Raw genomic sequence first — 26,607 nt, 5'->3', positions numbered from 1 at the left:
AACAACATACTGAAAGCAAATATTGCCTCTGGTATATGGAAATTCAAATGCATACTGCAAGCTTGTGGTTTTGTCCTGCACATTTTAATGTACAGGGAGAAGTACTGCTCCTAAGACAGAAACCTGAGGTTTTTTTCGCTGCTGAATATTAATAAATCATTGAGTCCCCTATCTTTCATGAAAGCATGGAGAATATAGAAATATCTGTATTTTATTTATTTTTTAACATTTATTTAATACAATTTAAAATGGTATTAAAAAGATGATATCTATTAAAAGTTAAAAACGGCTGTAGGAATAGAAAACACTAACAGATCCTACACCATTTGAGCTTCAGCTTTGCCTCACTTGTAGACCAGGAATATTTGTGAGCTGGATCGCACAGTGTCCTCTAGTGACAGAATAATGTACTGCAAGTGCATATAGGATCCTGCAGGATTTCAAAACCATTCCTGATCAGAAAATAGCAAGGTTTATTATTTATTATTATTTATTATAAAAGAGACAGGCTAGTCAATAACTTTCAGAAATGGACTGACATCCTTAGGCACAATTCTGAGTGCCCATTTTCTACCTGGGATAAAGAATCATTTGGCGGCAATAATCCTGCACTGTGTATCAGAGCACCAGTCGCACCTGGACAGAACAATTTTTTACTCCCATTTGAAATGAATTTAGCACAGTACTAGAAACTACAGAGGGGAAAGGCAGAGACAAGCTGAACCCATTATTATTTACTATTTACATCATTACACTTCAAAGCTGCAGTAAATTGAGAGATCAGGGTTTCGTCTGGCTAGGCACTGGACAAACACAGACAAAAAGGCAGTACACCTTTTTCCTTTCTTTTTCCTGCTCTTAGTGCTCCTTCTGGGAAATACACAGGGTAATAACCAAAAGCCCTATCTCTAACCTCTCTGAAGTCAGGATTTTTTGATCTTACATAAGGCCAGTAGTGCTTGGAAACCTGAAGCTCTGGATTTCACCAAATGAAGTGAGGTAAAAGTAGCGCCTGTGCATACATTACCTGCAGGACGGGCAAAATAGTATAAGATTTGTGAGGTGATGCGTATCTACCTGTGCCAGTGATTTCTGGCTGGAAGACACGAGCACCACAGCTACTGCCACCCACTTGGAGCTACAGCTTCCAGTTTTACCAGTGCTGATGCTTTTAATTCCCAAATATTTTCTCAGTCACTGCCCACACTCAAGGAAGGCACAAATTGCTCTTCAATATAACTGTAGATAACATAGGAAAGAAACTTCTCAGGGGGAAAACACACACTTCACACAATGTAGGAACATCTCAGAAGAATGAAAGAAAAGCTGGACTGGGTCTGAGCAACGCTGAGCCTGGCTGAGCCTCCTTTTTCTGCTGTGCCTGAGAAGGGTTGCACAGGATAAAAGAAAGAGAGCCTGCACACTGTGATGCCCACATATGTCAATGAATGTGTAAAGACATCCTAAGGCAGAAGTTGCACCCAGATCATCCTCTTAAATAGCCATTATTGTGCCTGCACTACACAGAGGATGCACAGACCTACCCTTGTCCAAATTCCACCTCCTCTATTAGGCAAAGTTTTCACTCTTTGGCTGTACTTGCAGCCTCTGAAAAACTTTTCGTAACATCCAAGATAAATGGGAGACAATAAAGCTCAGCTTTTATAGTACTTTTCATGCAAAATGGAGCCTTAAGCTCTTTACTGAGTTAAATCACACAGTTACAGAATTAAATAATGTAAATTTAATTTTTTCAGCTTTAATGTATTACTTCTTGTTTTATTGCTACTGTCCAATTTGAATAATTCTTTCCCTTCTCTTTTAGTGCTATTATTTAATATTTATATAACAGTGCTGATCAGAGGTCTCAATAAGACTGATCTAGCTGTTGTACCGACTGGGTAGTCACATATTATGCTCCTCAAGAGCAGATGCTGCAGAGACAAATTTTGCTTTTACTGAGGCCAGTGGCAAAACTTTAATTTTAATTAAAGAAATTAAAGAAATTTTAATTTCTGGTTTAAGGACTTTAAGAAGTCCTTAAAGAAACCTCATCCAAGTATGCATACCTGGTGATCCTGTCATCCTTAGTCTGACTGCAGGTGGGATGCTTGTGGTTTTAAAGAGCCTGAGACGATTTTCTGGATGTTGTACCTGGAGTAATAGCAATTCTCAGCTCATGCTCAAGGCACAAGCATGGAAGTTGTGTCCTTGGTGTGCACTATCCCAGCAAGCTGAGGTCTGGTGAAAACATGGCCAAGGAGACAGAGATGAGCTCTTTGAAAGTCTGGTCAAGATGATGTGTGTGCAGGACTTTTAAAAACTGGGGTCTCAGTGACTGCAGAGCCCTGGCAGAAAGCTGTCAGGGCAAATAATGAACAATAATGAACACTGAAATGCTCAGCATCTGTGTATCTAAGTGGCCAGAGGCACAGAGAAATGTGGAGATCTGCTTGCTAGGGGATTGGGCATCAGTGTACAGTCAAGAGGGGTGACTAGCTCTGGTTCAGACATGAGACTTGCTGGGGCTACAGGTCTCACACGTACAAGCCTCAGTACTTGAATCAAGCCCATGCTTTAATTTCATTATTATTTCTGGAGTGATAACTTTTAGCTCCCTGCAGTTTGCTAGGAGAGCTGCAGACTCCTGAAAAATCACTTCAAGTGTACTGACCTTTCTATTCTGAGCCAGCTTTCACCAGTCCCTTAGAAACAGTAGTGAGCCCCAGGTGACCACAGCCCGCAGGCTGCAAACTACTGTCCTAGATACTCCTCAGGCTGTTCTGAAGCACCAGCTTCCCCAAGGATGCAGAAAACCTGACCTTAGCACAACGTCTCTGGAGAGGTAGACCCAGACAGAAAAGAAACCTTTTGGGTGGCTCCACTCCAGTGAAGTAATCTTTCATGGGCAGTTGTTTGCAGCCAAGAGACAATATACTGAGTGTCAGACCCACTTCCTTACAGTAGAAGCTCCTCTCTATTTATTTCATCTTATCACTTGCTGGATAAGTTCCATCCCCAGTGGCCTTTCGCAGACCTTATCCACTTCTTCTTCCTCAGGTCCTTCACCTAAACCTGGCCAGAAGTTTTTCAGCAGAAGATTCTTTTTTTTTTTCCTTTTGTCCATCCAATGAAATAAAAGTGCATCAGGAGATTGTACTGATTTTCTAACACAGTCTGAGGGAAAACAGGTTTCCTGTCAACTTCCTTTTCTCCTGGCCACCCACCCATGCCACCCTGGCCACCCATGTTGCACAACCAAGCATCTGCTAGCTCTGTGAATTTCAAAGGGAAAGTGCTCAGACCAAGCAGATGTCTCCAGGGTAGGCACCTCAAGACCCTGACGTTCAAGTGGCTTGGGAAACACTACTGGTTTTACTAAAAAAAATCATAATACAGTAAAATTTCAGGAGTCCTGTCCCACAATAGTCATGGGGCTTGATCTTAATGGATTGCCCTGTCTTGTTAATCTCCACATGATGTTTGCATAATGTCTGATCATTCCTGTGACACAACTGCACTCATTTTTTTTTTCTTCCACTGTTTTCTCCCCTTTTCATTGACGGGAAAGTCCCCTTCCTCCCCACCATTGTCCTGTCCAGGCAGCTTTCATCAAAGCCCTCTCAGATCACTATTTTGTTCTCCCTGAAAACTCTTCTCCAAAAGATATGTGCCAGAATAACACTTTCAAAAAGCTCATTTCCCCACTTTGTTCCTAATAAACCTTTGAAACACACTAAGATGCTATGGAAAAGCAGAGAGCAGAATGAATATTCGTTTTCCTGTGAAAGCTCTCTGCCGATCCTCTGTTGCTGTCTACAGCATTTCCCTGGAGGCTGCTGTCTGAATGACAAACAAGCGAAGGGACAAGATGCATTTGAAAAGAACAAAAGTTCCCAGAAAACCCTGAAGGGCTTTTCCACTGCTGCAGAGAAGAACCTCCTGGAGTCAAAAGGAAACCTCTGAACACCCAAACAGAACAGCCCTCTGAGGATTTCAAACCAAGCAAGGCGTTCCTTAAATTTAAGGGTCCCTTTAACCCTGTTTGATTTCATGTTACAAACCCGAGAGGTCTTTGTGCTCCAGCTGTCAGAAGACAATTCAGAAGCATGTGGCCCGGAGCAGCCTCCACTTCCCTAGTGAGGGGAAATAGAGGAAGTCCTTTCCCAGGGCATCCCAAGCAGATTTGTCCAAGGGTGCTTTTTCAATCGACCTTGATTGCTTCAGGTCCAAATGTAATGCAGCACTCAAAGAGGGTACCAGATCTTTATGTGTGCATTGGAAGTCCTGCAGAAGTAAGGACAACAGCAGTCTTTCAGCTGGGACAACCATGGATATGTGAGACTTCGATATGATTAGTTTTACAAAGAACCATGCTCATTGTCTTTGACACCAAGCTGAGTTTCTGAGATTGAAGCCACACTCTGAAATTAAAGTTCTCTAGATTTGGGTTTTTGGTTTATTAGTTTGTTGTTTTGCTTGTTTGTTTAAATGTGGATCTATAAATGAAATTTAAAACCCCAGCAAGTAAATGAAAGAAATTGTGGAAAGGGTAAACTGGCTTGTCTCACTTGTGCAAATGGCCAGGACATTGTTCCTCCTAGTTGCTTTGTCTTAAGCAGTTTTTCACCTTTTCCCCAGGAAAATAGTCTACAGAAATCTTGCATCTTAATGCATTGTGCTGTTGGGGCACAGGTTTCCTAATAGCCCACTTTTTTTTTTCCTTTCATATGTCCTGTTCTCATCCAACTTTTCTTAGTAGTATTATTGCCTCTCTGAGACACCGTAAAAAAACTCCTCTGACTGCCTGAAGCTGAAGAAGGAGAGTGAGACACAAATGGGTTCCGGGCTATGGTGCAGGTGCTGTGGAAAAGCCTCTGTAGGAAAGGCAATCTCTCAGACTGCTCTGCCGTACATATGTGGAGGGTTGTCTTGGTCCCCGACCTCTCACAAACGAGGGCTCTTGCAGCTTTTGACTCACAGTGGCCTAAGCAGTGCTGCCTTGGGTCATGCGTCTGAGGACACCCCACCATGCCACCACTGGGCAGGATGCTCTTCGGCAGGGCTCCCCTGAAGCTGCTGCCCTGCAGGGTGGCACAGCCCTGTTGCAATGCAATGTCACAGCCTCTCTCCTACTACAGGATGCTGCGGATTGTGGCTGTACGTGGGAGTCCTGCAGTGGGAAAGAGGCCAAAACAGTGTGAGACAGAGGTCGACTGTGCAGATTGTCACATGGCATGTGTGGCTCAGCAGAGCTGCAATGTCCAGGAACACACAGCAGGTGCGTTTTTGTGACCACCAGTGCCTGTGACCAGCTGACCCCCAACTGGTCCTTGTGGCTTTCTTCCCTCCTGAACCACATCTTTGTTTCAAACTTCTCAGGAGACCAGGAGAGACTCAGATGCGTTATTTCTAGTATTTCAGGCTCTCCAGTTCATGGTGTTGTTGCTCTGTTAAGTCAAGCGATGTCTTTATATCTAATTTCCTTTCCATTATAACCTATAATAAGGCAATATCATGGTTCCTTCTGCCATGATCCCAGACACATATAGTATCTGGTGTGTGGGAAATAAAGACATACGTCATCTCTGACTTGGTTGCCTTCTCTCCTTAATACTTTAATAGATGCCTAATGTAGCTTTTATGTTTGAAAAGAGTTCATTAGTTTACAAATTAGCAGCCTGAAGTGAATTTTGCCACCACTGAGTGACTTTCCATTTCTAGCAATATGTCTGTTTGGATTTTTGTTTTTTAAGATTAGTGCTTATGAAATATAAGTGAGATGAATCACTGAGCTATGTAAACTTTTGAGACATCCATGATAATTTCTTCTTCTTATAGTTTGTTCTTCCACCTCCTGCTACTTTGAAACTTAAAACCCAACCCACCCCACCATTTTACCTTCAGCCAGAAGAAAATGTATCTTAACCTCTAGGAATCAGTTAGTCAGGCTTGGGAGAACAAACCAATGGTCACACTGCACACTTTACTTTGAGAGAAGTGCAGCAGCTGCATCTAGAGTCTGTATAATTGCCATGAGCCTTAAGTGGCTTGCAAGGTGTGAAGCTAAAAGATCAATGTCTCCAGCCTCCTCAGGTGTGAAAAGATACCTTAAAAACTGAATGCCCAGGAGAAACTTAAAGGAAGTGGATTCAATTAAAAAAAAAATCTAATGAGACAAATCTATGCATTTGCCTGGGACTACAGACACCAGATTGATATTGCTGACAGCCCATCTTCAGGTTCCATTCATGTCCTGAGAGTTTAATTAGTGTTATGAACTCCATTCCTATCCACACAAGGAGCTCTCAGGTAAGGACGACAAAGTACAGAGAAGTGCTCTGTGAAAACAAACGGGAAAGTTTCACAGAATTTCAGCATTTTCGCCATAACGTCTTCTGGGTAATAAAATGGAGCAAATGAAGCAACGGGTTAAGAGTGAAAGGTGCACTGCTTGGTTAAGTGTGTTCTCAGACCAGACCTGCTGTGACACCCCATGTCAGCAGTTTGCTGGAACAAAACCAGTGGGAAACATGAACCCAGCAGTACATCAGTACTGCACCTTCCTTCAAAACACAGAGGGTGCCAGATGCCAGCCTTGTGTAAGCACTGACATTGGAAATGCTTGAGGGAGATGCAGTGTAAAAATCTCCCAGAGGTTTTTGCTTAATTAAAATGACTGCTCTCTTACACCTGCCAAACGTTTTTTCTCTGTTGGTCTCAGTGAATCAGATTGTGTCTCAGACAGTTTCTGTAGCACAGCTGGTCTCTTTCGCTGGCTTGAATGGCAACAAATAAAATCCTGCCTCCCCAGCTCTAGAGAAACAGCAAGCAATAGTGTCCCTGTGGTGGGTGAAATGAGCCTTCATGGCACAGACTGCCCATCCTGGGAGGTTGATGCTGTGTACTTCCAGCTCCATGGAACGTGCCTTGCCAATCCTGGGAAACAGAACAGACAAAGTAACCATTTGGGATGCCTAGGGATTGTTCTCACCTATGTTTAACCATCTGAAAGGCATCTAGTATAGGTCTCAATCCTTCTGTAGTCAGTAGAGGGTGATCACCACCTCCCACCACTTGCCAAATCCTCCCCTGTGCCCTCCGCAACTGTTGCAGCCAGGGATGAAGTGTCTTCAGAAAAAGGAAGCGCTGTAATGTACTGTCAGAGGGAATTGGGTGACTTCATTAAACAGCAGAAGTATGAGTAGATGGAAGAACCTTGGAGAAACAGCTTTTTAATTAATCTGAATTATTTCTATGTTAAAAAAATATATGAAGATGCTGTAGTCATTAAGGTGCCAGAAAAACCATCATAGAAATCCAAGGTGAAGTCCAGTTCTGTTCTTAGTCTTTGTAACTGTCTTGATGTCACTGAAGGCAGAGTCTTGGGCAACATACTAGTTAAAACTATAAGAGCTTGAGTGGATTCTGTTTTTTTTTTCAATAAAACTGCCTCTGAAAAAAATTCCAAAGTGATAAGAAGTCTCAAAATCATACAAAAGGATGATTCCCCGTTTAAATATTCAGAGAACCTGCTCCAGCACCTGATGGAATGTGCATGAGTGTGACTTTGTAGCTCTACATGCCTCAGGGATGTTGCAGGCAGGAAATGAAAGATGACATGGCTTCAGCTGAGTAAGAGTTCCCTGGGAATTCAGAGTTTATTAATCCTTCTTGCTTCAAGATTAGGGAAAGGGAGGCTGTTTTTCCACTTGTTCTTTCTGTTCAAAATTCAAAGTGTAGATCTGGGACAAGACATCCATCAGAAGTCACTTCACTCTCTGTGGTAGGCATTTCTATGGGTGGTCCCTGAGTTTGAAAGAGTAGCTGGAACGGTACTAGGCAAAGTACAAATATGGCTGTCCTGCTTTTAAGGTCTCCCTGATACTCACTTCTAGGCACTGCCACAAACAGCACATACACTAAACAATCAATCCTTTGGTCCAACAGGTACAGCCATGTTTAGGTGTAGATACATCCAACAATTAGTGCATCCATACTCTTGCTGCATATTTAATGCAAATAACCAAATAAAAGCCATTTCTGGCCTGGCTATACTACTGTGTCTCAGGAAAGCTTCAAACCTTGGATGCAGCAACTCATTAGTGTGGCTCTATGACTCTTTAATCAGGCCTATTTTGTGTCCAGCCAAACTGAAGGGAACATACTTGTGACTACACACATTGCTACGGGCATACCTTACAATAATCAACATTAACGTTTCTGCGCTTCTTTTACCTAGAAATTTTGTTTTAGAATAGAGCATGACAAACTAAGGAAATGTGACATATGCTAAATATTAGGAACCATTTTCTCACAATAAAACCAGCAAGGAACGTAGTGCTAGGGAGTGGTGGAATAGAGACAAAGATATTGCCCTTTGAGGCTGTGTGGTGCTCAGCACTGGGCATTCTGAAAACAGACTAGATACCATCCATCAAAAATGGCTTAAATCCTAGGAACAGGTCCTGAATGAGCAAGATGGCTTTGGAGGTCCCTCCTAACCTTACTTTCTCTGGACATGTTATAAATTGTTATTTTAAAAATTATATAATTATTATAAAGTGGTTGAGTGTTTCTACTCAGTCACTAGTCAGGTTCTACAAAAAAATTTCATTAACATCTGAGATGCACTGGAATGAAACAATAAGGGATACACCTAATGGTTCTCAGGCTAGCACTAAACTGGAAGAGTTGCAAGCACCCTGAAAGGCAGGGATGCAATGATAAGGATGTTGACAAACTTAAGAGTTGGTATGAAATCAGCAAATTCAAATCAGTAAAGACACAGAAAAGGAAGGTTAATGGATGGCAAAACAAAACAAGGAGCAATTCAATAGGCAGCAGGAAAGCAAGGAAGTATAAAAGCTGTTTAGTGGTTCTTGTGGGCTTGTCTTTTCCTATGAATCTTCACCCAGCATAACCAAGTCTACCAGTTTCTCTGACTAAATATATTTTAAAAGCATTTTTAGATGAAGATAATGCTGTTTGGACTGAAGGCAGCAGAAGGATAGTGCATAATATCCACTTACGTTGTACTTAGCACCTGGTACCAAAATACTTAAGCCTGTCTTCTACCTAGAAGTGTGATTTCAGGGGCCAGAATAGATAATGTAGGAGAAATATGGAGGGAAACCTTTCTTAACCTCTCTTTACTTATCTCAGTAGCCAAACATAGCTCTGAAATCAGGACAGGTATTTCTCTTTCACTAGAGATTTAATCATTGCCTTCTACATGTGACTTCAGCAGTTACATGTCTCTGTCAAAGCATCTAATCAGTGGCTGGTATGCAGCTGCCCATGTGAAAGATGTAGCTGACTCTGTCCAGCCTCCATGCAATCTCTGATTTCATGCTTGACCACTGCATATCACACACAAAGCAGAACTTCCTGCTTTTATGCAGGGCCTTCAGCCATAATCTTCTTGCAGATCTCAACAGTAATAAAACTCTTTGTGACTTAGTGAATAAATATATCAAAGCTTTTGAGATGGGATAACACTTAAAAGTGACAAAGATCAAAGCCCACAGGGCAAATATTTCTGCTTAAAAAGACAGGATGTTTATCTAAGCACTGAGGAAGATTTTGCACCAACAAGAAATGCACACACAACTGTTACTTGCTGACACTTCAGGAAGACTTCAGAAACCTTATTAGATAGAAAGGAACAGAAAGAAGAAATACAGAGGGAAACAATATTGTCTGCAGTAAAGACTAAAAAAACCCAATTACTTTATTTAATCTGTGTGTGGTTCAGGCATGAGCTAGCTAGCTGTAGAGCCTTTGCCTCCACTCCTGGCCAGCCTGGTAGCTGTCAGAAGTTGCTACAGCTGGGAGTCTGCAATGGGATCCAGGACGTAATTCAGGTGATCCATATCAAAAGCTCACTTCAGACTGTGGGAGTCACATGTGATGCATTAGCAAAACGGAAGCTGTGTCTGAAGTAATAGACTTACTCAAGAGCTCAGAAGATCTCCTGATAGATACTCTAGCCACAAGCTGACTCCACACTGGTGGAGTCCAGACTGGGTGTTGGACTCCTGCCCACCCTCCTAGTCTTTGTGTGATGGAAACCTAGACACATGGGCTACAGAGAGCTATGGCATGCTCTGGTCAGATCCCCAAGGCAAACAGCTGGGACACCAGGACCATGGGCCTCGAATCACTTTCCCACTCTGTTCAGATGCAACCTCAGACACTAGGGATGATCCCCATATCCTGACACTACTTCTGTTAATCATTTGCTGAATTCTGAGCACTCCCTGACCTGCAGATCAGTTCCCTGATCTGCTTGGAGAGGATAGTGAACCAGGCATCATTTATACAGACCTTTAATTTCTAGAGATGGACCAGGTTACATCTGAGATGGAACAGCTCAGGCCTGACAGAAGGCTGTTTCCTCGTCTTCCAACAAAGCGTCTGTCTCCCAGGATTGCTGGGAAAGGGAATAATTAAGGACAGCCTATGAAGTACCTGCTTTGTTTGTCTGTATAGATGCTCCAGAAGCCAGATAACTCAGACAGAGCACTGAACCCAGACTAACATATGCCAACCACCCTTCAGCAGAATTTAGGAACATGGGCCCAGGCTGGAGTTAATGTGGTTCCCATACAAGAACCCATGTGTTTCTGCTTCACATTTTAAGCTCTATGCTGTCATACCTGCATTGCTAGGAGCATCTGGCCTAGCTAGCTTGAGCACTGAGCAACAGTAGCACAGACTGATCCCTTGTGCATCTCCTTCCTCTGATGCGACCACAGTGCAGGCTAACAATGGAGGGTTAAGTGGGACCCTCTCCTTCAGCTCTCCTCAGCAAGGATAAGCGATTGAAGGAGCCTCTCCTGCACAATGCTTGTGGCAGCCAGCCCACTTGCTGTGTGCAGGTTTGTCTCTCGTGGGGAGGGAGAGTGAGGACCAGGACCCCAGCATGTACTCAGCTGCAGTCCTGAAGAAATCCTCACTCTCCCAGCTCCAAAAAAGGACCTAATTTATAATGAGGAGTATTTAAACATGCCATTTTAAGGACATTAAAATCTTAATTAATCTTCTTTAAGTTTATTCATTTTAAGTCCATGGTAGAAAGATGAATATTGTAACTGGCAGGTTTTAAGTCTTGCAGACATACCATCAGCAGATGATCTCACAGCTAAGGCTGAAGGGTTCAGGCAGTTAAACCAGCTTGACTGTACATGTGTATCTCAGCACATAGCACTCAGCATCCAACCTGAGGGTAGAAAGTACCCTGTCACTGGAACTGCTGCTTTTAGGAAGATGAAAGCATGGTTCAGAGCAGAACTGAACACAGGAATACCATGTTGTTTGTGAGAGAAAATATGCATGTATGTGTATTGGAAGTGGTGGGCATCTTGTTTTCACTCCCAGGGCTTCTAAGATCTGATGTAGCCCTTGACAACCCCTTTTCTTACTCTCCCACCCATTGAGCTGACCAAAAAAACACTCTGCATGTGTTTGCTGCCACAGCTGAGGAATACCCAGTGCAGCAGGGGGTTATCACTGCTCAAAGCCGGGAGGCCGTCCCTAAAGCCTCCCACCCCCTTGTCACCTAAAGGGGCTTGGGAGGGTTCTCCCCAGTCTGACCACATTGCACTGGGGCCACACCCAGCTGTGACACTCATCAAAGTGAGTCTTTGGTGTCTGAAGACACTGGGCTGCTCCTGGTGCCAGGGTTAGCTGCTTTAGGGCATGCCTAGGTATCTCTGCTTAGCGTGGTATCGTGCCAGGTAGGCTTACCTCAGGAAGGTTGATTTAATTCCCCAGTGAGCTGTAGCTGTGTTTGTAGTCACCTGTATGTCAAAGGCTAGCATGTCGTAGCCATTAACGCTTCCTGCAAATGCAATAACACCTTCTGCTTTTTAAACAGCACCTTTCTGGCACAGATCTAAATGTGCTCATGACAAGGTGAAAACTCTCAGCCCTTTGCCAGGCAGACAGCATTAGTTCTGCTGCATAGAGAAGCAAGAGCAAAGGGAAATGAAAAGCCAGGTCTTCAGAGGCATTAGGGTGTCTAAAGAGCACTTAAACACCTTCTCTCATTCACTGCATCTGGAGATAGGTGTGAAAATCCCAGCGCCTGTTGATTAGCCTTGGACATCTTGACACCCTTGAAAGTCTGGCTCTTGACTTCCAAGTCACTTTACAAATTCACACACAATTTAAGTGGCAAGTCCAGGAACAAAATCAGGGTGACAGAATGCCTGGCTCTGTGCTTCAGGCCTCTGCAGCACTCTTTTTAAAGATATGGATGGCAATTTACCCACAGCAATGGTGTTCATTAGGCCTGGTGTCCTACCTGAGGTTCACCTTGGGGAAATTATGTTCTGGATAGTCAGAATACCCTCCCTCTTCTTTAACAAATGGATGCAGTATTGTTATGTTGTTATTACATACTGATTTATAAAGCACCTTTCACATACATCACAGTGCTGTATGATCTAATTACAAAACACCTGAGACTGAATAAGAAGTATCAGGGCAAGAAAATTGCTTGAAGCCTGACCTTTAATGCACTGCAAGAATCAGAGGTTTAGAGCAAGTGGGAGACCCGAGATGAAGAAATCCATCAATCCTGACTGTATATAGGAGCAAGAGCCTAGGTACTAGCAAAACTGTACAATTAGGAAGTGGCCAGGTGGAAGAATTATGAAAATAATGGACAAGCCTTCATTAATCACTGCCTTCTCCATACCTCAAAGCCCATAGGAGTCAAGGGGAGCGGTGCTCTTGACTTTGCTGGGCCCTCTGATATCCCCAGGCTGAATAGTAGGGGTTGCTGGTACCAAAGTCCTGCTGTGTCACATCCCAAATTCAGTGTGGGTGCAATGACTGCTATCCATATACCTTTGCAAGCAGTTTGATAAAAAATATAAAATATAGTGAAAGTACTTTTTTTTTTAATTCTGGCTGGATTTTTTTTTTTTCTTAATTCTGAATATTACAATTCTCTTTCTTGAACTCATCCTCTCAATCTTTATAATTAAACCTCATTTAAATATTTTGGTCACTTTCATGAACTAATTATAGTGACTTATGGTTGAGAAGGGACTTTCATCTTAACCCTCTATTTGCAGGTGCTTAGAAATTTTTTAAAATAATATCCTTTAGGCTTAAAACTTATGTTTGCAGAGACTAAGGCTGACCTGGGGATGGAAACTATTGTGTATGACTCCTTTCCCCTCCCTTTTTCTGACATGCAAGAAGATATGAAATGGTAATTTTCCTCCTGCTTCTTTCTTCATTACTTTCACAATTATTGGGACTATATCACATTATTTCTACCGGTTTTTAGGGAAGGCTTCTCAGAAAACTGAAGAGGTGAGGAGGAACGTATCCCATCACTAATAAATGTGCTGTGCTTTTTTCCTTTTTAATTAATATTGTTTTTTCCTCAGAGTTTGAGGCGTTTAAAAAATTACAAACCTATAACAAAACAAAAAGAAAGTTTTACGCAGAATGACTGGAAGGGTTCCCTACACCACCACCACAACAGTGTCATCATTCTGGGCTTGAACCAAAGACTGTTAATCCTCTGGACTTCTTTTCAGTTAATTTCAACAAACATCAGATCCTACATCATTAATATACTGCTTACCCTGAATTCTCTGTCAACAGAAAGAAGTGAAATCATCTTTCTTTGTAGGTCACAGTAAAGGTTCAAAGTCATGTCTGTATTAGTTCTCCACTCTTTAGAGCAGTATCCAGCAAAAGCTAAGAGCTTCAGGATGGATACTTCTAAGTATAAAGACCAAATTAAGTCCTATTTCTCCAAGGATTTGCTGGCATCCCATCTTTTCTTTGAGAACTGATAGTGTCCAGCATAAGGACCTAGCTCACTGACTTTATATTACTGCATCTAGAAAATGGCTCAATACATCTGGAGGATGAAATCTGCTAGAAAACTAATGGGGATGCACATAGTTTCCATTCCAAGAGCGGTCAGAAAATGCCTTTTAGGTCAGTGAAACAAAACTACAGCCTATGTTCAAGCCCTTTGAACAACCTCTGCTCAGACCCAGTGCTGCAGCCTCAGTCCAGGTTACCCCAGATGTCCCATCCATTTCCATCACTCCCCAGGAAGAGTGGCTTTCTGAACAACAGGTGATCTATTGCGGTGCCTTTTTCCTGGCCCCCAAACTTTATAGCATCTCAACCAAACTGAGGAACTTCCTTGGGTATCTGCCTTTGTTGCTTGAGCTGCCTGACCTGTCCTTACATATCCCTTTTAATTAAATAACATTTGGCTTGGTTTAGTATAGATAATAAAAGATGAAGAGGGTTGTGCAAGGTATCTTTACCTTTCCAGGCTGATTTGGGGTTGCTGCAAACCCAATCTGTATGTCTAAAAACCACTTCTGTTCGGGTGCTGGCGGGGAAAAGTCGTCTTTGTCTTTCCTAGCATTCTCCTCTAGGGAAAATTAAAGGTATCTAGGGTTTTATTTCTTCTCCCTCTGCCATCCCATCTTTAACTTTCTGGCTTCTTTAACTTCCAATCTCCTTTAAATTGCATTAAAGGAATAGGAGAAACCATTGCTTTTCTCTCTTCATCTTGGAGCTAAAAGTTTTCTCTTTTCTTCACAGTGCTTGTTAAATGCGATAGGCAGAGTGAAAGCTTCATAAATCATAAACAAGCAGAGGACCTAAATAAAAGTCACTACAAACTGAGGAAAAGAGAGGCCCCAGCATGCACATTAAGGCTAGCCTGAAGCAGTGCTTATTTTAAACTATGCTAGCAAGAGGGAGAGGGCATGCCTGTCTTGTGTCTAACCCAGGAACCAAAACAAAAGCCAGTGGGCCATGAAAACCAGTTAAGAAATAGCTGTGCAGTGTTATGGCCACAGATAGATGCAGATTTCCACTCTCCAGTTTTGCCCATCCCTCTACAATTACCACCTGCTTTTCTCCCTCTGCCTCCTTATAGCATGGAAAGGCTCCTCCATTTTTCATTAAGGGGTACCTTACTCTGGGCTCTGCCAAGTGCAGTGGCAGCAACCTCCAGAGAACTCCAGGAGTGAGAAATACTGGACTGTGATGCTAGCGGGTCCGCCTGTGCTCATAGTTAGGGTAAAGATGTTGGGATTCTGGCAGGGACGTTCATTCCAGAACATACTTCTTTTCCTCATGCCTGCTTACAAAGCTATGAGAGGTATAAGCAGGTGATATAGCAGAAAAAATTGCAGAAGCATCCCACGTTCCCTCAAAGGAAAGCATTTGTTGGTGATAAGGAAGCAGAGCAAGTTAATGCAGGCATCAGAAAATCAGCTCCCATCCACCCTACTGGTGGGGCCGAGCCTTCCCATGGTCAACCTCTACTCTGAAGGAGACAAACTGGGCTCTGCAACTCCATCTCCCAGAGTGAGTCTGCATAATGAAGGGAAGAGCCAGCCCCTGCCCACCGCAGCTCAGGTTGGGCTGACACATCTTCTCAGTCAAGAATGTGTGTAATCAGCAGGTTGGTGTCCTCATCTCTACCTTAAGAATGCAGGTGCTGCTGACCATGTTTTCCTGAAGACTTCTCTTTGTAAGAAACTCTGTCTTGACATCAGTGGAGCACATTTCTTCCCTGATACAGAAAGATTCAATCCAGGTTTGCGCTCCTAATGCTGTGTTCCTTCTCCTTGCTCTGAAGTGTTACTTTATCCTTTCATTCATGGTGCTCTTGAAGGCGTGGCTTTCCAGCCTTGGGTCTGGAAAATACTTATTCAGGGACTGGTACTAGAGCAGTCTTGCAAATAATACAAAGTACTGTCCACTTGTTCCAACTTCTTTTCCTCATAATCAGCCTTTAAATCTATGACAGGATTTTTCATGGTGTGGTTATCAAGCTTCTTGAATTACCCTCCTGTGAGCAGTTTTATCATTTTGGGGGGGAATGGTTTATATCTTTCTATCAATCCACCATTATCCATTATATTGGTCATTCTTATACAGTATTCTAGTAAGTTAAACAGATGGGGTATATGTTGACAGAATCATACTGCTTCGTTCCTACTGTTCTCATCTAGGCATATTTATATTTCTAGCTTCAATAATTAAACTATGATCTACTGCACTAAGGCACATCTGCCTAAAATTTCTTGGATTCCATTGAGTTGTTTTTAAGAAGACAAAACCAAAATTTCAGAACATATATCTGTTGATTTTCCTGGAGTTCAGGAAGGTAGTTGTTTTAAAGAAATTATATTCTTCATTAGCACACAAATCAACACCATTTTGTGTTTCTTCATCACTGTTTGAAACATATTCTACTAAGTTTAGTACAGTTTAAAATCTTGGGTTAACCAGTAGAGAATGTTTGGGTATTTTTAACGTTCCTCTTCCTGATAGCTTTTAATGCTGGTGCTTTGCTTTTACCACATAAAAGGATGGACCACAGGGCAGCTGTCTTTTCCTATCACATCCTGAGGCAACCATGGGAAAAGAAACATTTAGTCCTTTGCAGTCAGTTTCCCTTTGCCTTCTCTTTTCATCCTTTTGCAATTTTAACAAACCCGCTTTCTCCCCCACGGGCTGCCTATTTTAGATACACTCTGGAAATTGTGTGTCTCAATTTTGCTTCTAGAAATCTTGACTTGACAAATGCTGCTCCTTCCTGGTATCCAATACAACCTTTAATAACTGACGAGAAGGGTTAACCTTTGGTCTGGGGAGTACAAAGTTATAAATCGGTTGCTGTTCCAAAGGGCTGAGTTTGCATCAGGTGTTTCACTTTTTTCCTTAAAAAAAACAAAACACCAAACCAAACCAGAACAGATAATTTAATACAGCTGTGGCTGGAAGGAAACAAGACATTTTTAAAGCATTAAAAAGGAAGCATGCTAGGAACAAACTCTGTTTGTGTTCTGAGGCTAAAACATGACAGTTCTGAAACAAAAGATTTAGTGAATCAGGTTTGATGCCTTAAAATAATGAGAGGGTAGGAACTTACAGGGGAGGAGGGGGAACAGAGTTAGAGTATGTGGCCTCATTTAGAGAAAACATAAATGTGCACGGAGCAGAAAGGAATTGAACAGTTAAGCTTTAGTTTATTTTCATGGAGGAAAAAGCTCTGTAATGTTAAACATTTATCAGGAAGGCTCTTATTGATGTGGTTGTGCTAAGCCCAGAAGCAGCTTGGGTTCAGAGGTTGCTGAATTGCTCCCCATAGGAAGAGAGGGCACAGCCTCCCTGGGAATGGCAGGAGGGACAGCAGCACAGGGAGGAGGAAGAGGAGGAGGAGGAGGGCTGTGTGCTCAGTGCCAGCAGACAGAGGCTGTAGTTGGGGCTCAGAATGGGCACAAGATCACTGCGCTAAATCCACTTATATGTCTCGGGTCATACAATGCAGCCAGGCTAGGCAAAGGCTCTGCCCCAGCCTTTAGACTATACAGCCCCTTCTATTTGAAATGCTTTGGTAAATGCCCATAGCCAAGTCAGTTGTGTGCCCAGCTTCCTGAAGAGCCCAGCCAGCAAACTGAGGAAGAAAAGCAGACATGTCATTGTATGAGGGAACCTACATCCCACCTGAGTTTTCCTGGAAATGAAATAAAACTTGAGATTTTTTTTTTTTTTGAGAGAGAGAATTTTGGATTATTCTTTTTCCATTTCTGAACACTTTGCATTGATCTGTAGTCTCCATAAGAGAGAATGTACTGATGGCTCTTCACAGAATTTAAGTGATATATATTCACTTTCTTTGTTTAGCACTGATAATCTTGACCCATGCCTCCTTTGCTGCTGTCGTATGAACGTGAGCACCTCTTTGTCTTTACTCGCAGGGATATTTGGGGAGCTGAGAGGAGGTAAATGGTTTGCCAAGGCTGTTGTTCAGAAAACCCAGTTCAGCTGTGACATATTCCACATCTTTCATAAGGCCACAAAATACCTGTGGCTTGGTAGGAGAGTGAAATTGCTGAAAGGAATGGTGGATAAGCACTGACAGACTCTGGTTTTCTAGAAGCAGAGAGTCATTCAACCATGTATAATGACCACAGCACAGATGACAAGATAAACACAGTATATGAGATAGAAATAGACACACAACATTTAAAAACATAATCCTGACAATGCTAGCTGCTACATTCATTCATTGAACAGTGACAAAAATGCTATTTAAGGAGGGTAGAAAGCAAACTGGAGTTAAACGGACATATACAACTGCCTCATGCATCCATATACAATTGTACATGCTGCTACATTATTGCTACATATGTTATTCACTACCTTACTCTTGTTCAGATAAAAGTATGCTTTGCATATACACACACACACATTCTCCCATAGAAACTAATTAAACACTGTAATCATAGAATTATAGAACTGTTTAGGTTGGAAAAGACCTTCAAGATCATCAAGTCCAATCATTAACCTAGCACCGCCAAGTCCACCACTAAACCATGTCCCTAAGCACCACACCTACACATCTTTTAAATACCTCCAGGGATGCGGACTCAACCACTTTACTGGGCAGCCTGTTCCAATGCTTGACAACTCTTTCAGTAAAGAAATTTTTCCTACTATCCAACCTAAGCCTCCCCTGGTGCAACATGAGGATATTTCCTTTTGTCCTATTGCTTGTTACTTAGGAAAAGAGACCAACACCCACCTCGCTAGAACACTCTTTGAGGTAGTTGCAGAGAGTGATAAGGTCTCCCCTCAGCCTTCTTTTCTCCAGACTAAACAACCACAGTTCCCTCAGCCGCTCCTCATAAAACTTGTGTTCTAGACCCTTCACCAGCTTCATTGCCCTTCTTTCGACACGCTCCAGCACTTCAATGTCTTTCTTGTAGTGAGGGGCCCAAAACTGAACAAAATATTCCAGGTGTGGCCTCACCGGTGCTGAGTAGAGAGGGACAATCTACTGCTGCTGGCCACACTATTTCTGATACAAGCCAGGATGCTGTTGGCTGCCTTGGCCACCTGGCCACACTACTGGCTCATGTTCAGCTGGCTGTCAACCAATACCTCCAGGTCCTTTTCTGCCAGGTAGCTTTCCACCCACTCTTCACCAAGCCTGTAACGTTGCATGGGGTTGTTGTGACCCACATCCAGGACCTGGCACTTAGCTTTGTTGAATTTCATACAGCTGGCCTCAGCCCATCAATCCAGACCAGATCCCTCTGCAGAACCTTCCTACCTTCAGGCAAATCAATACTCCAGCCCAATTTGGTATTATCTGCAGGCTTACCGAGGGTGCACTCAATCCCCTTATCCAGACCATTGATAAAGATATTAAACAGAACTGGCCCCAATACTGAGCCCTGGGGAACACCACTTGTGTCTGGCCGCCAACTGGGTTTAAATCCATTCACCAAAACTCTTCAGGCCTGGCCATCCAGCCAGAAACATCGCAGCACACTTTTATGTTCAGCACACATAGGCTATAATCTTGACATTTCTGGGTGAAGTTCAGGCAGTGGGAACTGAACTCACAAGGGTAAACTACATAAATACCTCGGGCAGTTTAATGCAAATTACATTCCTAGATCCAGGAGTGATACAACTAAACCAGCGAAGTCCTGTGATAGGATATACTTCAGGCAAACTTTTTACTATCTACTGTCAAGTCAATGTTCACTGAGTGTATGAAAAATATCCTGGAAGCGTGGTATTCCATACTCTTTTGGATGGAAGTAGCCGATTTCTTGTTTCCATATGAACATTGTATATTTCTCACCCTTGGTACAATCATGCAACTCATATTCTGTCTCTGAAACATAATTTTCATTACTTCAGAAGGATGATGCCAAGAGAGTCTATACTAAGGGTATCCCTTAGGATCCTTTCCAAAAAACATATGCCAGACCTTCCATTTAGTATCCTAGGCCAAAAATACTTACAACTCTTAAGTTTCCTTTATATGCTAGATACATAAGTGATCTGATGATGACAAAAAGATGGCTTCTATCAACTAGCTATATCGAATAGATCTGTTCTTCTGGTCTATTTTTGGAGCAGCTTTGTCCAGAATGGGATGGCTAATTTGGTTTTCCACTGTTGGTACTTCAGTGATGACAACATAACAGAGGATAGTTTGGGTATCTAAGTATTCATCACAGCCTGCTCCAGTGGTCAGACGGTAGTCCTCTGAGGAGAAAAGCAGCTCCAGACACACTCTGGAGAAGAAGGTGGGGAAAAAAAGAACCCAAACCAAAACCCAGCAGCATTTCTCCATCTGATAGCAAGGGATGAACTTAAATGCCAGGCAATCTGAATATAGCTCAAAGTTTACTAGAGAGCTGAAAGACTCAGCTTGCTTATTATCCAAAGCTGCTAAACCCTACGCAGTCAGTGGATTGCAGCTGGGATTGTACTCCTTTTGACACCTCCACTAGGCACCTATAGCCCTTTGCTATATGTATTATGGCAGTATATTACCACATCAAAAAAACTGTTACAGCTCAACTGGAAGCTATTTGCCTTAATTACATTTACTTTGCTACAGGAAAGACAAGGTAAAATCCTATCTGTGGCCTGTGTGATGGTGGTAGGTTAAACAAGATGATTCTCCATATTGGTTCATCTGGCAGGCTTCTCTTAAAAGAACACTTGCCCTACCAAATCCAGGATACAAGGATCTTTGGATACTATCCATGTCTGAACATAGAAGTCCTGGTCCGACAGTGACAGCTCTGTCTGCCTAACAGGAGAATACACTAACACATACAATATACACACAAGATGTTTGTTGGGTACCATTTTGTCTTGGCCGGATATAAGCTTCCAAGAAAAAATGGCATTCTGCCTGTTTCCTTGGACTAACATTCCAAGGAAAAGATGCCCTGAGCATCATAACAAGCCATTCCCCTCGTACTGTTGCTGTTCACAATCTCTACAACCATATGGTGAGGAGGTTGTTTCTTTCACTGTTGTCTGTTTGTTCTAGCACATAAAGAGTTGCCTTTTCATAGGACCATAGGATAATTCAGGTTGGAAGACACCTCAGGTGGTTTCTAGTCCAACCTTCTGCTCAAAGCATGATCAGCTCTAAGGCCAAACCAGAAAATAGGTACAGTCTCATGGCTGTACCCATTTAGGCCTTCAAAACCTCCAAGGGTGGGGAACTGGATGCACGGGCCCTCTGGATAGCCTGTTCCACTGCTTGACTGTCCTCAGTGTGAGAAGTTTTTCCTTATATCTGATCTGAACCTTTCTTGTTTCAGGCCATGTCCACTGTGTCTCCTCCTTCCATGCACCACCAGGAAGAGCCTGGTTCTCTCTTCTCGATATGTAGGAATACTGTTAAAGATGACTTGGCTATATTTTATTTTCATGGTGGATATAAATAAGCAGAGAATGAAGCTGAGCTGTGGAAAATACAATAAAAGAAATGGTGCTTTTTGTAACAATTGCAGATGATGTTTGTAGCTGTGAGCATAAGAACACTTTCAGCTGTTGTTTCTTAGGAAAACAATATGTGCTTATATTGCCCATCAAAAACATGACATGAGTTTTGTACAATGCAAGAGGGATGATGTAGTCATGTATTCCAGTGCATAAAGACAATACATACTATATATAAAGACAATGCTACTGCATTACTGCAATAGTATCAATCAAGAATAAATCACAGCACACTTTACTCTGTCTTTTTTAAAGAAAATGTGGGTACTTCAAACTTTTTGGTTGCTTCAAAAGCTGTCCTGCCAAGGACAGTTGTGTTCAGTGTTAATCTAATGAAAAGCAGAGGTGGATGTCCCATCATTTGTGTCATTATTCTGAGTACAGGAAGTATACACAGTATTTTGTAAGATGCCCTGGACAGAGAATGCATTGTAATCTAGCTCTGACACATACTGCAATTTAGTACTACTTCAAAAGCAAAATGGCCCTGAGTCTTCCTAGCCAAGGGCATTGCTCTTGTAGCTTTTTCATTGCTCCTGAATGAAGTACAACTCTGAGAGAAATACTTAGACCCATTCAGTGGAGAAAGGTTTATTGCCTCTGAGAAGTGATTCAGAGGATCTGAATCTGACACTGAGAGGGGAGCAGCCTAATGGCAGTCAAACACAGCACTAGTTGCAGGACCTGGGTGAACATATTAGGGCATCAGCATGCAGCCCTCAATCTATATTTGTCTACCCAAATGACCGGCTTACGGACTCAATTATTTTCTGTATGAACAATATTTATGTTCATAAAAGAAAAAGGAGTCCCGAGGCAAAGTGCATATCTTCATCACAGAGAGTTTTTGCCATCTAGAAGGCAAATAAGGGGTAAACATGGTGTCTTTTGGATCTGTGCTTGACAGACAAGTTCCTTGTCCTCTAATTGCTGTTTGCAGCAATACAGACACCTGAGGCAGCTGTGGAAAATCACAAGGCTGAGAAAGGCTTTTATGTTGTACAAGGGCATTCAGAGAAGCATTCAGCTTGTGTTTTTAGGGGCAAAGTCTAAAATAAATAAGAAGATTATTTTGAACACATTAATGTGGGCAGTGTGAGTCCAAAGAGGAGCTGTAATTTCCAGTCTGCCTGTGACTGACAGCTCTGGTGAGGGCCAGATGCACAGTCCAGGCAAGTGTCCTCCATGCAGTGATGTGATACTGTATTTTCAGCATCCATGACAAAGGCAATGTATGTTTGCTCTACTTTCTCTTTAAACCAGCCTGAACAACTGATGTGGCAGCTTGTGTCAAGAAAATAAATTTCTTTACTTAGTTCAGCTTTAGGTTTTTTTCACTTTCTCCAGGTACCAGGTTAAGGGTGAGACAAATGAGATTCAAATCCTTGCTCTAGGTAATGCTGTGCCAAACCTCTAAGCTGCTCTATGCCTCACTTTCTCAATCTGTAAAATGGGGAAAGTCATGTGAATAAAATCTATGATGGAGGCAAGTTTTACTCTTCAGTTTTGCAGACCATTATGACATTCTCATTTTTTTCCTTCAGATGGCACTCAGGTTTGAACAGTAACAGAGCTGTTCAGTGCCTTCACTGAGCTGCATGGATGAAAGGCTGCTGACTTATTGATCCTTTGTCTGGCACATCCCTAGGAAGCTCCCAGGACTGCTTAGAGAAGAAAGATAGGTGTTTTCTATTTTCACTTTCCATTCCTCAGAGGACTGGTCTGGGCCTCATCAAGTGTAAAAGCAGACTCCAAGCTGAGCCAGGTGAGTAGCTCCTCATATAACTGCTCAGAGTAGCAGGTTGTCTGAGACTGTGGGTCAGAGGTCTGGAGACCACGGGCTGGGGTCTTCAGGAGATTTAGGTATATCATTCCCATTAATTTCAACAGAAGATGTAGAGAGAGAATACCTGTTACTTGGGAAGAAGAGCTGCACAAAATATAGAATAACAGCTTGGAAAAGACTTCTGAAGGTCTCGAGTCCAAAACCCTGCTCAATGTGAAGCAAACTTACAGCTAGATCAGATTGCTCAATGTCTTGTCTGGCCAAATTTTGCAAATTTCCTAGGATGGAGATTGCACAACATCTCTAGGAAACCTGTTCTGATGCTTAACCACCTTAATAGTTAACTCTTATCCCTCCTTATATCTACTTGCACACTTTCTTTGTTGGTATCAGGTGGCATATTCAGAGTGACAGGACTGCCAGTTATGTTTGAACATCAGGGCTTAAGAAGTGTTTTTATCCTCCCCAGATGTTTGTGCACTCCCAGGCTGCGTCCTGTCACTGGGAATTTACATGTGTACAGGACACAAGTGTGTTACATTGAGCTAAAGCTGATCAGGCACCAGAACTCCAGATTCATCATGGCTGTCAGTGAGGTGCTCTGTAGCTAGTAGTGGACACTGTGTCTTGTATGAAAAAAAGAAAAGATTGTGATGAGTTACCTTGGCTTGTAACAAGCCCTCTCTGAATGTGGCTGTTTTCCATGAAGCTCCTGTGTCACTCTGGGTCATATTCCTGACCTGCCTCCTCTTGCTCTGGCAGAGAAATGGGGTTGCCCCTCTCCTTTCCCCTCTGCTTCTCTTTCCAACCTTCTTGACACAAACAATTTTTTACAAATATTTGATTTCTGATATTTTTCTTCAAGGTTTTCAAACCATCATTTGAAACACTGGAAATCCATTCAGTTTTCAATGCCAGAAATTTTCAAGTTTCTAGTTTGGTAACTTGCAAACAGATGTTGAGGAAGGAAAAAGAAGGGAACAATGGAGCAGAGAAGTCATACTGTAACGTTCCTGAACATCCATAGAGAGAAAAGTTAGGCCAGGCTCATTCCAGTCCAGCTGTGAGGGAACGAGCAGATACTCTGACAGGAAAATTGAAAATACCTCATACTCATGTGATTGTTTATACACATTCTGCACCCACCCTTCAACAGCTTGCAATCTGCTGAAGGTTTCAGCTGATTCCCTAATCAACTGTGTTAGCTTTAGCTTTGCATATATCATTTTCCTCCACGACCAAGGCCCAGATTTTTGAAACCCGCTCTATTCCCTTTAATAAAAAGGGAAAATGACATTGCAAAGATAAATGGGCTTGTGTATGCAGAGCTTTTGCTCTTAAGGGTTAAACCAAGGGCTTAATCCTATGACAGTCAGAAACTTGGGGTCAAAGAAACAATAAAATTAGGAAAACCACATGTGTATGGTAAGAGAATATATTAAAATACATGCCACTTGGACTTAATCAGGAAATCTTTTTTAAACAGGGCATCTCTCAGAGCAAACCTAATTTAATAGTGATAGCTTTGGCTTGGTGGGAATGGTAATTCCATTTATTTGGGATGCCTCCAGGTGATGCAACGGTGCGTGTGTGTGTGTCACAACTGCAAGCTGATTCTGACTGTTTATGTACCCAGTAGCAGCCTTCAGTCTCAGTCTAGCTGTCAAGCACCAAGGCAGCCCAAGAAAAAGGGTTTGAAAGTCCTTCACTGCAGCTTGAATTTGGCAGAAACCATAATCTATTCATTCCATGCCAGCAATGCTAGCCTGTCTCTTGGCTTCTGCCTCCATATCTGCCCCCTCAGGAGGGGTCTATTCTGGTCCACCTTCACAGCATCCTCCCCTCACTTCCCAGGACACATCCCATGCATGTAAGCTTGCTGTACAGCTTCCTAAAGAGTGACATGAATATTGTAATGGCACCTGGTGTCAGATGGAAATTCAGGCTCATCAGGATGAAGGCCATCCACAGGGGTGTCCCAGAGAAGTGACTTCTAAAGCAGGTTGCCAGCAGTCTCCCTTTTAGCAATAGAGACTTTAACCTCCATAGCTCTTTTGGAGCTATTGCTGCTGAATTAACAGTGTCTGTGTTTGTCTGTGCAGTCTCTGTAGCACCAGCATCCAGCTTATTACTGAAAAGCTCTTTGGAATACCTTGAATAGCAAAGTGTCCAGGAAAGCCAAATTTCAATCTTTTAAAACTCCTTTCTCAGTCCCAGTGGGGTGTGATTGTGAGAAAAATTGGCCATTTCAGTTCCCTCTGTAGGACTCACTACACCCACAAAGCATAATACTTAGATCTTGTCTGCACATAAAAGTGGCATTGATTTAAATAATCAGGTTTAAAATGAGTTTAACTGAACTGGTGCAACCTTTTACGTGGACTTTAAGTCAATTTACAAGAGCCTTTTATCCTTATTGCTCAAGGGTAGAGTCAGATAATCATAAATGATTGAGTTAAAGTGTGTCAAGAAGTTATTGTCTCTTTAGACGAAGGCTACTGTCCTCTCTGTTGGAAATTTCATACCCCACATCCCACCACCTCAGCTGGAATTTAGCCTCTCACCCCATCACACCCCATGACTTTACAAGTGTTCTCAGTTCACTGCATTGTAATTAAAAAAGCAAATGTGATGCAATTCCACCACTGAATCTATGGCTTGCTGGCCTCCACAGTGAAGACGCATCAAAAAGAGCAGGGGGAAGTGTATCAGTCTAGGAAGCTTGGAGTGCAGCAGTAGGAAGAAGGACCTTAAAAAACTGATAAAATGGAGCAAATTCTCTACTCATGTAAAGAATTGCAGTTATCTTGATTACAATGAACTTTAACCCATTTTTATCAGTAGAGAATTTGGTATTGAAACCTTCAACATAACAGGCATCGAGTACATGGAGGGGAGGAAACCAAGAGAAAAACATGCACATCCCAAAGTGCATGTGTACATACTGTGGCCATTTTCTTTCCCAAAGACACGGGGTGCCTTTTAAAAGGGGACATAATGCTTATACCCTTGAATTATGGCTGAAAATATCACTGCATACGGTGCAGAACTTCTGCAAAGAGGAAGGAAACACAGGTAGAAGAGTACTATGACTAGAGACATATGCAGTTGAATAAGGGAAGAATTTTAACAACATCATGAAAACCGGTAAGAGTGGTTAAAAAGAATCCCACCTCAAGTGAGAAGGATGCTAATATTTCAGTTTTCCACATGATCAGTTGGATGAGTGAACTGCTCTCTCCTGAACATTTCAAAATACTACATTTTTAAATAGATGTGTTAATTTTTCTCATTTTTAAACTAGAATTTACTTTCTATTCTAAAAAAGAAAGGTCATCCTGACTTCTCAAATAAAACATTTTAATTGAAAAGAAGCCAACATGTAGCATCAAAGGAAAATGCCAGAGGAGCTAGCCCTTTTCTGCAAAAAGCTTCATTTCGATCAATCAGCATCTTCTGACAACAAGTATTTAGTCGAAAAATTC

This window comes from Phalacrocorax aristotelis, chromosome 1 (assembly GCF_949628215.1).
Source record: "Phalacrocorax aristotelis chromosome 1, bGulAri2.1, whole genome shotgun sequence".
Lineage (NCBI taxonomy): Eukaryota > Metazoa > Chordata > Aves > Suliformes > Phalacrocoracidae > Phalacrocorax > Phalacrocorax aristotelis.
Note: the sequence above shows the minus strand (reverse complement) of the source record.